The sequence below is a fragment of the Cuculus canorus genome, chromosome 1 (assembly GCF_017976375.1).
Source record: "Cuculus canorus isolate bCucCan1 chromosome 1, bCucCan1.pri, whole genome shotgun sequence".
Classification (NCBI taxonomy): domain Eukaryota; kingdom Metazoa; phylum Chordata; class Aves; order Cuculiformes; family Cuculidae; genus Cuculus; species Cuculus canorus.
In genome coordinates this window covers 6,575,231-6,588,785 of record NC_071401.1, presented here as the reverse complement: position 1 = coordinate 6,588,785, position 13,555 = coordinate 6,575,231, and the positions used below count along the sequence as shown (strand labels likewise).

At 43.2% G+C, this 13,555-nt stretch overlaps 1 protein-coding gene across 3 annotated transcripts in view; it reads left to right on the top strand.

The window, feature by feature from the left end:
- RDX (radixin) overlaps window positions 1-13,283 on the top strand; it is a 58,350-nt gene extending 45,067 nt beyond the window's left edge. Inside the window, exons 15-16 of one of the 3 annotated variants that reach the window (XM_054055961.1) lie at window positions 3,060-3,967; window positions 5,013-13,283. The gene's annotated coding sequence lies outside the window, so the exon portion shown is untranslated. Of the gene's footprint in view, window positions 1-3,059 lie in introns of all 3 variants that reach the window. The other 2 variants (XM_054055960.1, XM_009556441.2) reach the window with 2 other exon arrangements.
- Window positions 13,284-13,555: the final 272 nt, after the last annotated feature.

The window sequence follows — 13,555 nt, the reverse complement described above, 5'->3', positions numbered from 1 at the left end:
TATTCTGTAATCTGTGTGTTAAGTTTGGCTATACGTTCTCTTATCAGGCATGCATGGTATATGCCACCTATAGAAGAAATAACTGTATTGACTAGTTAATAATTGCTAGTAGCATTGTGGAGAACAGAAAGTATCAGAAAACAAGTATGTTAATGCATGCAGAAAACTAGGGAAGATCTGAATCACAGTGTTTATACCCACAAGGGTCAACTTCAAGCCTAGTCCTGGTCCACACACACAAGGGAGAGAAATTCTGTGCTCTCGTGTAAGTTGCCAGTCTGGACTACGCAGGAGAAAGCACTGGAAAAGGATGGTTTTGCCTGCTCAGACAGCAGAACAGCCAGGCACAACTGCATGGTGCTGTGGCTTTTTGCTTTTCTGCACAATTGTCTTGAATGTGAACACCCTAAAAAGAAAGAAAAAAAAAAAATCATCCCATGAGATAGGTAACTTTTTCTTATTGATCCTTATTTAAAAGAGGTAAGATTATACTCCTGCCTGGCTTCGAACCTCTTCTGGAGGTCACCTGGCTAAAAGCTGAAGTCCTCTATAGCATAAGCTATAAAATGTCTTATCTGTCTCTGTTTAATTTTATATGGGACCATGAAAATAAATTCTGGAGAACTTTCTTTCTAGCAGTGATTTCTACATGCTCTGAGTGGCTCTTTCCATACATGTTTCCCCTGGTCTTTGAATTGGTTCTTACATCTCACTTTGCTTTACTGCTGTTTTGGTTTAGGTTTTTTTTTTTTTTTTTATCTTTGCTAGTGTCACGCTATTTATTTAATCTGAAAAAATAGGTTTCGATTTAGATCATTGAGAGCTTTAATGCAATTAAATAACTTTGTTTCAGTATGAGAATGCAAATTAAGACAGGGAAGGAAGATGTTGTGTAATTATCAGTTTAAAAACATTGTGTGGGGGGGAAAAAGTTCAAGCTCTAAGAAACTGAAGAAATACATTGCTTTTTCTGAGCTACTTAGACTACAGGATGAAAACAATGGGCAGGCATCTATGTAGGGCAAGGTAGGCTTTTTCTCAAACTAAATTTATGGTAGCAAAGTACTTTGGTAAAATTAACCAGGCTTATTTAATTATTGGCATTTGTTGGATTCTTTAGGGAGCACTGGAAAAGAGAATAGCATATATTTCTTCAGTCATATTTCCTATAATGGCTTCTGTTGTGGCTTATTCTATCAATTTAAGAGCAAAAAAAAACCCCACCCTTTTTCCGCCCCAGCAATTTTGTAGAATTGTTTGCCTATGACACTGCAACAAGCATTGCAATCTGGACCTTAATGGATAAAACTATTTTCGGATGGAAAGGTAGTGTAACTTGCTTTGCAATTAGCAGAGATAGAGAGATAGAGAGATAGATAGATAGATAGATAGATAGATAGAGGTTAAACCAGAACTTTCTAGTAGGCTTCTATCAGGCCTTGTGATGGTTCTATTGAAGCAAAATACACAAGTTGCTACTTATTTTTTACATAAACTTTGGTCTTGAGTAGTTTTAGAAATCAAGGTTTTTAAAGCTAGCTGTGTTAAAAAGATTGTTTTTAAAAGTATTTCAGCACACAGAGTGAGTATGGTTTGGTTCTGTCCTTGATATCAAAATCAGATCTGTTTACCTGCCTTTTTGTTCTTATCCTCCTGGAAAAGCCAGTTGTTTCAAGAGATCTCTTAGTACCAGGAAACATTTCACTGGTTTCAGTGGTGCCCTCCCTCTCTACAGTTTCACTCACTGCCAGAAGCCTATTTGTCTTCCCCACCCCTGGCCAGGAATTTCTGTCGGGCTTTTAAAGCACCAGTGTGGTTTCAGTACTTCTATACCTTAACCACACATCTTATTTACTTCTGCTTGAGCCTTGGAAGTTCCCACTGACCTTCTGTGCCAGAAAATTATTTGTGTGGGAAACAGGCTGGGGTATAAAATATGATGTGATGTTCCTACACGTTACATGCTGTAGCTGCCCTTGTAGATGTAAAAGAAGTGTTACCAAGTAGCAACTCATTCCCTATGCTTATTGAATGACAATCTGGCTTAAGCCTTTTTCCTCCTTCCTTTTGAATAAAATTCTCATTTATTAATACATGGAGCTGAAGTGTTGCTCTAAAACAATCAGAATGAGAGATTTGCACTATAGCAAGGCTGAATTTCAAGTACTAATTATTTGCCTATTTGTACTATATTTAAGGAAGATATTTCCTAAAAGGAAAACATTTTTCAAGCCACCTCAACAATGAATTTTCATAAAAATCAATATGGAGAGTACATATTTTTGAAATGTATCTTCACTCAAATAGATTTTGACTCATTGTAAGGATTTCTGCCAAAGAACTTGAAGCTTTAGGAGAGCAATAAATTTGAGAGAGTTTTCTCCATGGTATCCTCACCTTTTCTCCAAAAAGGCTTGTGTGAGGCAATGAACTGAATAAACTAAACCCCAGAGCTTACACAGCAAAAGGGATATGCTGTGCTAAAAAGATGTCTGAAACTGTATTGACTGTGATTGAACGTTCTACAAACGTGTCCTGTATTTGGTGTGTTTATGCACAAGGCATCTGATTGCAGCCGCCCGTGGGAGCAGTTTTAACTCGGCCTTACCTATAGGGCACTCAGCTGTGGTTTGTGTTGCATACATTAGCAAATTAGCCCTTTAAAACTACTCCCTGGGTAGATTTTAATGCTAAAATTTGCCATCAAAGCTGGACTGGTACGGGCAAGAGTTTGTCTCTGGCATAGAAGAGTAGTTAAAGAGAGTTGGACCTGCTCTTCAAGCTGAAAGTCAATCAAGATGGGTTCTGGGTGTTCTTGGGAGCCTTGGCCGTGAGAACCATATGTTTCTTAAATCGTTCTTTTCTGTTTCTCCCTCATTCTACTGGAGTCTTGAATAAAATTCAATTGGAAATTAAATTCTAGAATTGAATAGTCTTCAGAATAGTTACAGAGAGTGAAATCTAGTTCATACGATGTTGCTACATAATTCTATTTATTGCTTTTTTTTTTAGTATCCTTTTGCTAAATCTGCTTGATCTCTCTGTGTCTTTTTGTGCAGGTTACAAAAGTACGATCTCTTGCAGCCCTTAGGATAGGAACAAGGTAAAGATCAGCAGAAGACCTGGGCTCTGCCAAGGCCTGCCATTGCGCTTCTGTAAATCTGGACAGTTTACAGCGCTTTAAATTAGGTGCTGCCTGGTCCGTGAAGAGTTTTCTGGAAGGACCAGGAAGTGCTGTTACAACATTTTGTTAATGTTTGGTTCTCTCATGGTCTAAATCTTTCCTTTGTTGTCTTTTCCCAGGAGAAAAGTAGCTTTTTGAAGTATTTAAGCTGTTGTTCTTCCCAGAAAAACAGGAAATAACACTAATATGTTAATCTTTAACATGTAATGGGACGTGTTAGAGTGAACAGTGATGTGACCCTTCAAAGTGCTCGGGGATATGTAGCGTGGGAAGCCTGACTTTATATCCAGCCTGGGTCAAGTGATATAAGAGTAGATACTTTCCAAGTTTTATTGGTTTTCTACGAAATTTCTAATAGCCTTGATGATACATGAATAGCGGCAGACAATTTTCTAGTGTAAAACCCCTGATTTAATATGTCTGTACATACATTTCCAGTGTAAGAACCCGTTGCTACTTGCCTTTTTGTACGCTATTAGGATGTGCATACTGTGTATACGTAACTGCATTGAACTGTGCACCCTGCACAAAAGCCTGAATAAATGGGTTTTAATGTTAATCCAAAGAATCACTATTCATTTGATGATCAATGTTGCTTATTGCTGGACTGCACCAATATTTGATATTTTTTCTTTTTTTTTTTTTTTTTTTCTGAGAAGTTTTAATTCATTTTGTGGCACCAGTCCAAAGTGGAGTCTTGTGGAAAGCCAGATAAGCCATGGGATGCTGGATTTGCAAAGCGTGGCTCACTCTTGAAGGAAAAGATGAGAGCTGGTAATTAAGGTAACTGAGTAATTGAGTAGGTGGACACCCAAATTATTAGCAAGTTCAGCTAGCGTCCCCTGGGAATATAACCAGACCTTGGAAACATTTGGGACCTTCACGATGCCTTCTTGCACGATAGCCTCGTGCATTGGGTGATCCAGCAGAGGACTTAGATCTGAAAAGGTGGCAGCCAAAGCCTTACAGAATGCGTCCGAAACGGTTAGTTGATAACTGCCCTGCGAAGGAGCTGCCTCTTTGCCTGCGGCAGCCACCACTGTGAGGGGAAAGAAGCCCTCCAACTTGGCCAATACGCAGGCTTCATCCTGGGAGGGTTTAGGGCCACATCCCCCACCCCTCAGGGCTGTGGGTTGAGGTGGGGGCTGTGGGTCATGGTCAGCCTCTTGCTGAAACCCTTGCAGAGTCGGGGGGGCTGTGCAGAAGGAAGGTTCTCTGCACCTCTAACTGGCAGTGGGTTACACCAAGGCACCACCAGTTGAAGCAAGATCCAGGCTATGCTCTTGGAGGGCAAGGTTTGGGTTCAGGACCTCGAGAAGAACATAAAATTCAGAGCTGTGGGATGTTGGGGACATATCTAGGCCAGCACTGCCATTCCAGGACCAGCTCTCCTGACATGACCCATGTAGAGGGGATTAAAAATGTTCCTGGTGCTCAAGAGAATGAAGGCACGGTGGGCTCCAGGCATTTTATCTCTAGCCAGATTTTAAAGTGTTTCTGCAAAAACTGCGGCTTGAAGCAGCCTTCTCCAAAATGGTATTTACTTCAGATTTCTAACAGTAAAAGGTAATAAGACCCTTTCATGCAGGCACATCTGCAGTACAACTGCAAAATGGGTTCTATTTAGAGTTGTACTGCCTTTGCTGATGTCTACCTACACTGCTTTCTGGCTTCTGTTGTCAGTATTGAAGTTCTCTGGTGGATGTCCTGCAGAGGGGCAATTGCACAAGATGAAGGGCGATGTACATTAGCAGACAGCTGTAAAAATAGAAACCTGAATGTAAGCGATTTTGACATCATGAAACCTTTCAGTTCTTTCTCACTGCAGATTGTAGCTTTGTTCAACAATGTAGCTGCTCTGATGTGGCTGTAACAGATCAGATTGGTGTCTTGTTAGCTGGAATGTTCACACCCACTGCTGGTGGACTGCAGGAGCAGGTTCCGGAAGGGGTGGCAGCTCCTCCACTGCAGCAGCTGCTTTCTGTAAGCCTTGATGGCTGGAAATCGTCACTCTCTTCCATGCAGGATGACAATTGCGCCTGTGAGAAAACCACAGGAGGTTTCTCAGTCACTCTGAGGTGGGTCAGGATTTTGCCCTGGTGAGGATGTTGTTGAAACAACAGATTGATACTTACCCGTGGGTAAAGGCTTGTCTGAAGTATTGCTGTGGTAGAGGTGTATGATGAAAAATTCTGTCCTGTATGGAAGGAAAGAGGGAATTCAATCCTGCCTATGAATACCTGGCAGGAAAGAGCGGTGCCTGGTCTGTAAGGCAGAAAACTTGACCTTGTCACCCTTGCCTTCACCTATGTGCTATTTCTATGCTTGGTGGCTGGCCAGCGGCTGTGCTGGTCGTTGTGGAAGTTCATCACGGGTCTTTCCTCTGATTTCACAAGTGGTGTTTGCATTTGTGGCTGCAGCAGAGTCTGGATTTGGACCTTAAGCATCATCTAGTTCTGCCCCCGTGCCATGGGCAGGGACACGGCCCACGGGATTGGGTTGCTCATAGCCTTGACCAGCTCCAGGGATGGGGCACCCATGACTTCTCTGGGCAACCTGTGTCAGTGCCTCACCACCCTCACAGGAAAAACTTTCTTCCTAATATCTAATCTAAACGTTCCCTGCTTTGGCTTAAAACCTTTACCCCTTGTCCTATCACTGCACTCCCTGATAAACAGCCCCTCCCCAGCTTTTCAGTAGCCCCTTTAAGTACTGCAAGGCTGTTAGAAAGTCTCCCCAAAGTCTTCTCTAGGCTGAACAAGCCCAACTCTCTCAGCCTGACCTCATAAGGGAGGTGCTCCAGCATTTTGTTCAACTTTGTGGCCTCCTCTGGACTCACTACAACAGATCCGTGTCCTTCCTTGCTGAGGACTCCAGAACTGAACGCAGGACTCGAGGTGAAGTCTCAGGAGAGCAGCGCGGAGAGGCAGAGTCCTCTCCCCCAACCTGCTGGTCACACTTCTTTTTGATGCAGCCCAGGATAGAGTTGGCTTTCTGGGCTATGAGCACACACTGCTGGCTCATGTCGAGCTTCTCATCCACCAGCACCCCCAGGTCCTTCTCTTCAGGGCTACTATCATAAACCTACATAAATTTGGGGGATTTTCCCAGTTCTGGGATGGCCTGACTGAAGTTCTGCTGCTGCTTTGCTTTCCGTAGTGGGTGTACACTGGCAAGTTAGTGAAGGGATGCCTGGATGCCTCCTAAGGCAGCACTTGCTGACCTTCAGCCGGGGGTGGTATGCCACTAAATGAGTTTTAAATGTCAAAAAAAAGGGTGGGTGAACAATTAAAAGTTTATTAAAAGCCCAATTCAGGTTTAGAATAGGGTAGCAGCCCCATTACCCGGCAGCATGTGGCACACTAATGCTTTCCATTTTTATCATGCTGACATTTTCCTTTCTGAAACAATGCTAGAGACGGTGCCCTTGCCAACCACAAGCAGCTCTGCTGCACCCTGTATGCGCAGAGTTTCAGCATTAATTAAATCACTTCATGGCAGAAGGAGCCGAGGGAAACTAATTTCTTTTTTATATAAAATAATTCCATAAACAAACGTAACATCATCCCTCTGCAGTTCCCGGAGCATTTGCCTTTTCTTGGCCATGGTGACGGTAAGGAGAACCAGGCAGAGCCTCAGTGCTGGTGGCAAGTTGGTGCTGAGGGCCACCCTGGTTTGTACTACCCCAAAAAGAAATGTTTAATCAGGGCCAAACCCCAGCAGGTTTGCGGTTACCACCAGTCTGCAAATATGTGGCTCATCCCAGAGTCACCAGCGACTGCTGCAGCAGCAAGAGTGCTGCCACGGTCCGTGAGATGTCTGCATAGCAGAACTGCCCTTCTCAGGTGGGATGTTTTCCTAAGTTCAGTTCATTCCCCTCCTCCCAAGGGGAGGGAAAGAGCATTTCTATTTCTGAAATCAGCAAAATATAAATTAAATCCAGGTTTTTGTGCATGCCTGAAAGCTTTGTATAGGTGGATAAAACCCAAATTCCTTTTCCTTGCCTCCCAAGCATCCCTGGCAAGACCCCAGTGGAGTTTTCCCCATTCTTCCTGAGGGATGGAGTGTCCGGTCACCCCAACCACCACAGCAGCTCCTGTTCCAGAGCACAGCTGGGAATCTCTGTAAGGTGAGCCCGGCTGACGAAAGGGACCTGCCTGGCAAACACCCATGGCCAGTTCCTTATCCCCCCCTCTCCTCTTGCTTACACTTCATCCACCTCATGTAAATTAATAGCGGTGTTTAGTTTCTGTTGTGCCAACCTGCTGCTCAGGGCAAGTTCAGCTGAAAGGGGTGGGGTAGGGGGCAGAAGAAGAAAGCCCAACCCTGTCTGTTGAGGCTATTAAACAGACACCAGGAAGATCTTCTGCATACCTACCACGGGATGCTCACACATGTCCCATCCCCCGACGCAGCTGTTGGACATGCTGGGAGAGGGGCCTGGGTCTCAGGGATCGTCTGCCTGGACTGCGGAGGGCAATATCAGAATGATAGAATGGTTTGGGTTGGAAGGGACCTTAAAGATCACCCAGTTCCGCCTCCTCTGCCATGGGCAAGGACACTTTCTACTCGATCAAGTTGCTCAAAGCCTTGTCCAGCTTGGCTTTGAAGTCCTCCAGGGATGGGGCATCCATGACTTCTCTAGGAAACCTGTGAAAGTGCCTCCCCACCCTCACAGTGGAGACAACCCAAATGCTTTAAGAGAGACTGTAGGCAGCTGCCCAAAGGAACCAACAGTGATGCACTGCACCGTACAGCTCAGCAGCCACGGAACCCTTACCTCAGGTCATCGATCCATCTCTTCTTGCTGGAGACGATCATCCATCCCAAGCCCTCTCTCTGCATACACACTCTTTGCTCAAGCTCCAAGCATTGATTTACTGAAAAGCAGCTACAATTCAAAGAGCACTTTTGGAAAGAATGATATATTTCCCACATGGTGAGTGCCAAGGCTCAGCTGAGCTGAGGGCGATGGGAGCACCTCAGCCATCGATGCCCCAGCGCACCCCAGCCTGTCTTCTGGCAAGTCCACCTGCAGATCAGAATAACGCTGTGCAAGCACAGAACATTCTGTTGCAGACCAAGCAGCTTCATGCCAGAGCTTGCAAAGCACACACTGCGTGAAGCCAAACAGCGTATCAGCAGTGGCGCCGGCGGCTCAGGTAGTTCCTGCGATGGGAACATGTCACACTGCCAGTGGGGAAAGTGCTTCCCGCCCTTCGTATTAAATGCACTCAGCTTCCCAGCACTCCTCTGCTCTGCTGCCGATGTGATCAGTCACGGTTCATGCACATGATGCCGAGTTTTGAGCTCAGCAGCCCTGGAGGTACAGCGCGGTGGTATTTCCACCCAACTGCTGGGGAGGGACATTCCCCTTTCACTCCAGTGCCTCCATCTGCCCCGAACCCAGGCAGAGTCCAATCACATGCTCAGGCTACAGAGAGTAAAACAGATGTTCACAGCTGTGCAAACAATTTTGCATTAAGCAGATTACCCGTGGTCACAACTGATGAAGGGCAACACTACATGTCTTTTTTTTTAGGCCAACTGCTCGTTCCATTTGCATCTCCCTGTTTTGATCCTTCTCGCAGGGCTCGTCAGCTGCTCCGGCACCTGCATGTAGGGCTGGAGAGGGAAGGAAAAGGGCTCCCAGTAAGTCTGGCATGCTGGCCCTGGCCAGGCAATGACACTTGACAATAAAACCAATTGAACAGCTCAGTGTATTTTGAATATTCATTTTATCACTGTCTATAGCAGCTTCTGCTGCATATTTGCATTCATCAGATAGTTATTCTAGCCTAAATTCTATTATATCATAAATTCTATTCTATCCTAAACTCTATTCTATTTAACTCACGATGTTCTAAGCTAGACCACTAATAATTACACAATGAAAGAGGAACAGATACGTCGTAGGAGTTCAAAGGAGACCAGGTCCACTGGCACGAAGTCTCCACCCAAATTCTGCTATTAAATGACCAGAATTGTTATTTAACCTCAGAGATTTTATCTTTTCAATAACCAAAATAAGGGGGAAACACTTATTAAGTATGAATTACTGCATTAAAATGAACTGATAATCTATACTATTTTCTTTTCACATTTGAATTCTCTGTTATAATTTACTCAGAGTGAGCAATTTTGCTGTGCAGGTAGAACACAAAACTGTCTATAACTCACTGCTGCCTTCTATGCTGCTCTTCAGGGTTTTTATTATTACTATTAAACAAAAACAGCCCATCAATGAGGAAAATGAATCTTTATTTTTTTTTCTCTAAAAGCAGAATCCATGTACATGGCTTTTTGTACGGTTTAGAAGGTGGTTTTACGATGTGAGTAGTCACATCACAGAAATAATACAGAACGACCAGTGAAGGAACGAAGAGCCACTTTGACAATTGCTTTATCAAATAGCAAACGTTATTTTTTAACTAATGTTTTTGCCGGAGTGGACTTCAGGACAATATTAAAATCTCACCTACTCAACACAAATACAGAGATAATGAGGGGAAAAGAACTACACAATTATTGCTGCTGTATCTGCATTTCTGTTTCCTTGCAGAACGTTGTGTAATATGCTGGTAAAACAGTTTTTAAATATCAGCTTCATTAAGAATATCATTCACATAAATAAAAAGTAACCAACCAGCCAACCTGTCTTGGTAAATTAGGCTTCATCTGAGATCAAGAGAAAATAGTTGTTTCACAAAAAAAGCGGAGAAGTTTTGTTTTACAAGGTGAAGAGTAGATCGTTACACCTTTGAACTGCTGAGGATGGATGTGCATAAACATCTAAGTTGATTTGGTTTCTAGGTGTTCCCAAAGACCATGAATTGCAATCCTGGCTGAATGATCTCCTTGCACCAGTGAGATCTCACTGCCCTCTGGGAGCAGGTGGTTCCCAGCTGTGCTCCAGCTGTGCTCCTCAAGGCCCCCAGTCCTCCTGCCCGCTTTATTCAGCTCTTCTCTAATGTCACTGAAATTGGCCCAAGCGAGTAGTTGTGCTCAAGTTGGGCGTATGGGTAAGTGTTCAGGAGACTATGAGTCCAAGAGGAGCACTACTGCAATCATTGAGGCTAAGGGACAAACAGAGTAATAGAGTACGAGTAATCCTCATAACTATGAAAACCACAGTGTATGTGATAGTGTCCGTATCAACATCTCAGACACTCTTGGTACCGCCAAGAAAACCCAGCGTACAGGAGGAGGATTCACAAGCAAACAGACATCGCACATGCGATAAGGTGACGAAGATCTCCAATTTCTGATGAAGCCTTTAGATACATGAAATGTACGCTAGAACATCTAAAGATGAAGTCTGAACATCTCTCACATTACCTAGCAGAAGGTTAGCTGGAGCGATCATTTAACACAGATGATTTTAGGATTAGTTACAAGGTTAGGCTAAACAATGTGCACATCCACATTTAAATGGAACAAAATTCTTCAACTACGCTTCTCTAAAATTTACAAAGTATATAAAACGCATGATTTGACATTTATAAAACCTCAGCCCTTTTATAAAAAAAAAAAAACAAAACAAGGCCATAGTTTTAAGTTTAAATCTATTGTTTCTTTCTTCTCATCAGATTTAGTTCCTATGATAAATAAAAAATATAAATGCCACTCCACCACGGCCTTATAATGCAAGGAATAAATTAGCAAGAGTCACACTGCAAATCAAAATAAATAATTTCTAAACTATTTTTCTTAAAAAAAAAAAAAAAATTGGTCTCTTTAATTGCACAGTACTTTAAATTTTCAGTAGCGATGAAAAGTCAGTTGGGTATTTTTCTAAATGCTCCAGAGAGTATGAAAGCATTGTGTCTCATTTTTCAAGCTTTACACACTGCAAACACCTTGGTCAAACCATCAACTGATAAAACTGAGAAATGTTTTGGTAGTCTCTCACTGCAGCAAGATGCTGCGGTATGTCTCACCCAAGGCATTCCATCCTCTGGTGCTCACCTTGTTGGAGCAAACACCCCCGGCTTCCCATTCCGTGTGAGGTACTCTGGTTTACACCAATAGCTTTGATATTTTTGGAAAAGCGTTCACCAGTAGCTACGACTTTCACAGCAGAAGATCATCAAGAGTTCAACAACAGTCCACATACTCCAAGACTACAAAAAGTCCCCTTCAAGGGGTTCACCGGACTGGCACGCCTTCTTGTTTGGGGTGTCGCATGGACACGTCAAGCTTTTGGCTTTCCCCGGAGCTTTTTTGCAGTGGAGGACCACGCTACAATTATAGACATATCAAAGAAAATAGGAAACCTGAAAAGATATGATCTTACCTCAGACTGTTAGCAGTAGTCTTAAACCCAAGTGTACGTGTGTGTATATATACATATATATGCACACACAGAGATTATTTTAAAGAGAAGACAACAAAGCGATTAATACTGTCACAGCCTAGGCGTATTTAGCTCAAAGTTAGGTATCCGTGGGACATATTTAAAAACTCTAAATACTGGCATTGTTGTATACAGAACAGTTGTGGGCAGATGCCTCATGTAAATGTGCATTCAAACCACTCCGTATCTATGTACTATTCCTGATGGAGCTATAATAGCTTGGGATTGTACATAAAAATATGGAGTTTCTGCTAGGTATCAAAACAATTCTCAGATACTGAAGAAAAGGGAAAGTGCTGCCCTCTTCTCAGCCGTGGGATAGACCCAACTTGGAGGTACTTAATCCTTCACTGCAATTCTAGCACTCAGCTGGGACAAAGACCATATCACCGAACGACCTTTACTGTTCAGGTCACACAGGATGTTACAGGTCAGTTATTTGTATCAATAACACCGACAAATGTAGTATCTGACGAGCATCACTCCATTAACGTTTATTACTGGTGTCCTCTCTAAAGGCTGTTAAATATCAAGACTGATCTCTTCATTGTGGAGGAGTTCACATGCAACTCCACATTCTTTCTGTTATCACAGCAAAACCAAAGGCAGTATCAGGGCCAATATTTTTTTCCACAGTAAATCTGCTTTACCCAACTTAAAAGAGTCTAAGGGGAACTAGCACATCATTGCACAACATTAAAAACCACCAAATTACTCCTGTTCTTTTACTTTTAAAGCATTTTCAGTGCTTGAGTACAAAGCTAAGAACCTATTACAAGAATTCTCTAGCAATCCACACACTTCCAGGGATTCAATACTGCATTAAATGTTATGTGGAGGCAATCAATACTGGTTATCCAGGTCCGGGTGCTGCAGCACACAGTCCCACATGTTTCCTCGCACTGTTTTAACAACGTGGCTAAGCCTGCTGATCCAATACTCTAGGCCAGACTGCTACATCTACGTGGTAGGAAGCATTCTGATGCTCATGTGATAAGGAAAAAGACAAAACACCTCTATTATATACAAGTTCCTGTTCACGCTTGAAGGAATTCAACTTTTGGCAGAAGTAAATTCCTACATAAAAAATAAATGTAGAAACCCATTAAAAACACAAATATAACAATTGCATTATTAAAACAGCTGCATCTACACTATGGTGTAGTACTTAAGTGTAATTCGATTTTAAAAAATCTTAGTGTACGAATAAGATGAGATCCATTCCCCGGTCCAAACCTCAGCGTCAGTGCTGCATCGATCTCTACATTAAAACATGCTCTACAGATGGCGACCAACCAAATCCAGGGAAAAACTGTTGCCACAGGTGAAGAGGTCCTTTCCCTAAACAGACAATGCAGGACAGATGGCACAGAGCCCCTCGGGTGTCACCGCAGGGGCCGGCGATGGCAGATCCCGCAGCACGTCAGCAGTGGAAGCTGCACGAGCACTACGTCCTGAATTGGTTTGCTGAACATGGTTCAGATTATTGGATATGTCTATAAGCACAATGCTCTTTAGAAGCATTTACTGTATACCCAAACCCTACTTGCTGCAACACACAGTGTCACACAAGTAGTGAAAACTTCTTCGTATTCAAAGGTGCTTGGACATCATTTTCAGGCAGCATTTTACCTTTATTTTAGTGAGTCCCCACTACAAAGATTTTAGAAGGAAGAAGATGCCAATAGTTTCTTTTTTTCTTTTTCTTTTTTTTTTAAATACGTGAAATCAAGACAGACACCTCCCACACTAAGCTGGGAGGAAGTGTCGACCTGCTGGAGGGTAGGGAGGCTCTGCAAAGGGATCTGAACAGGCTGGACTGCTGGGCCGAGACCAATGGGATGAGGTTTAACAAGACCAAATGCCGGGTCCTGCACTTGGGGCACAACAACCCTATGCAGCGCTACAGACTGGGGGAAGAATGGCTGGAGAGCTGCACAGAAGAGAAGGACCTGGGGGTGCTGGTTGACAGCCGACTGAACATGAGCCAGCAGTGTGCCCAGGTGGCCAAGAAG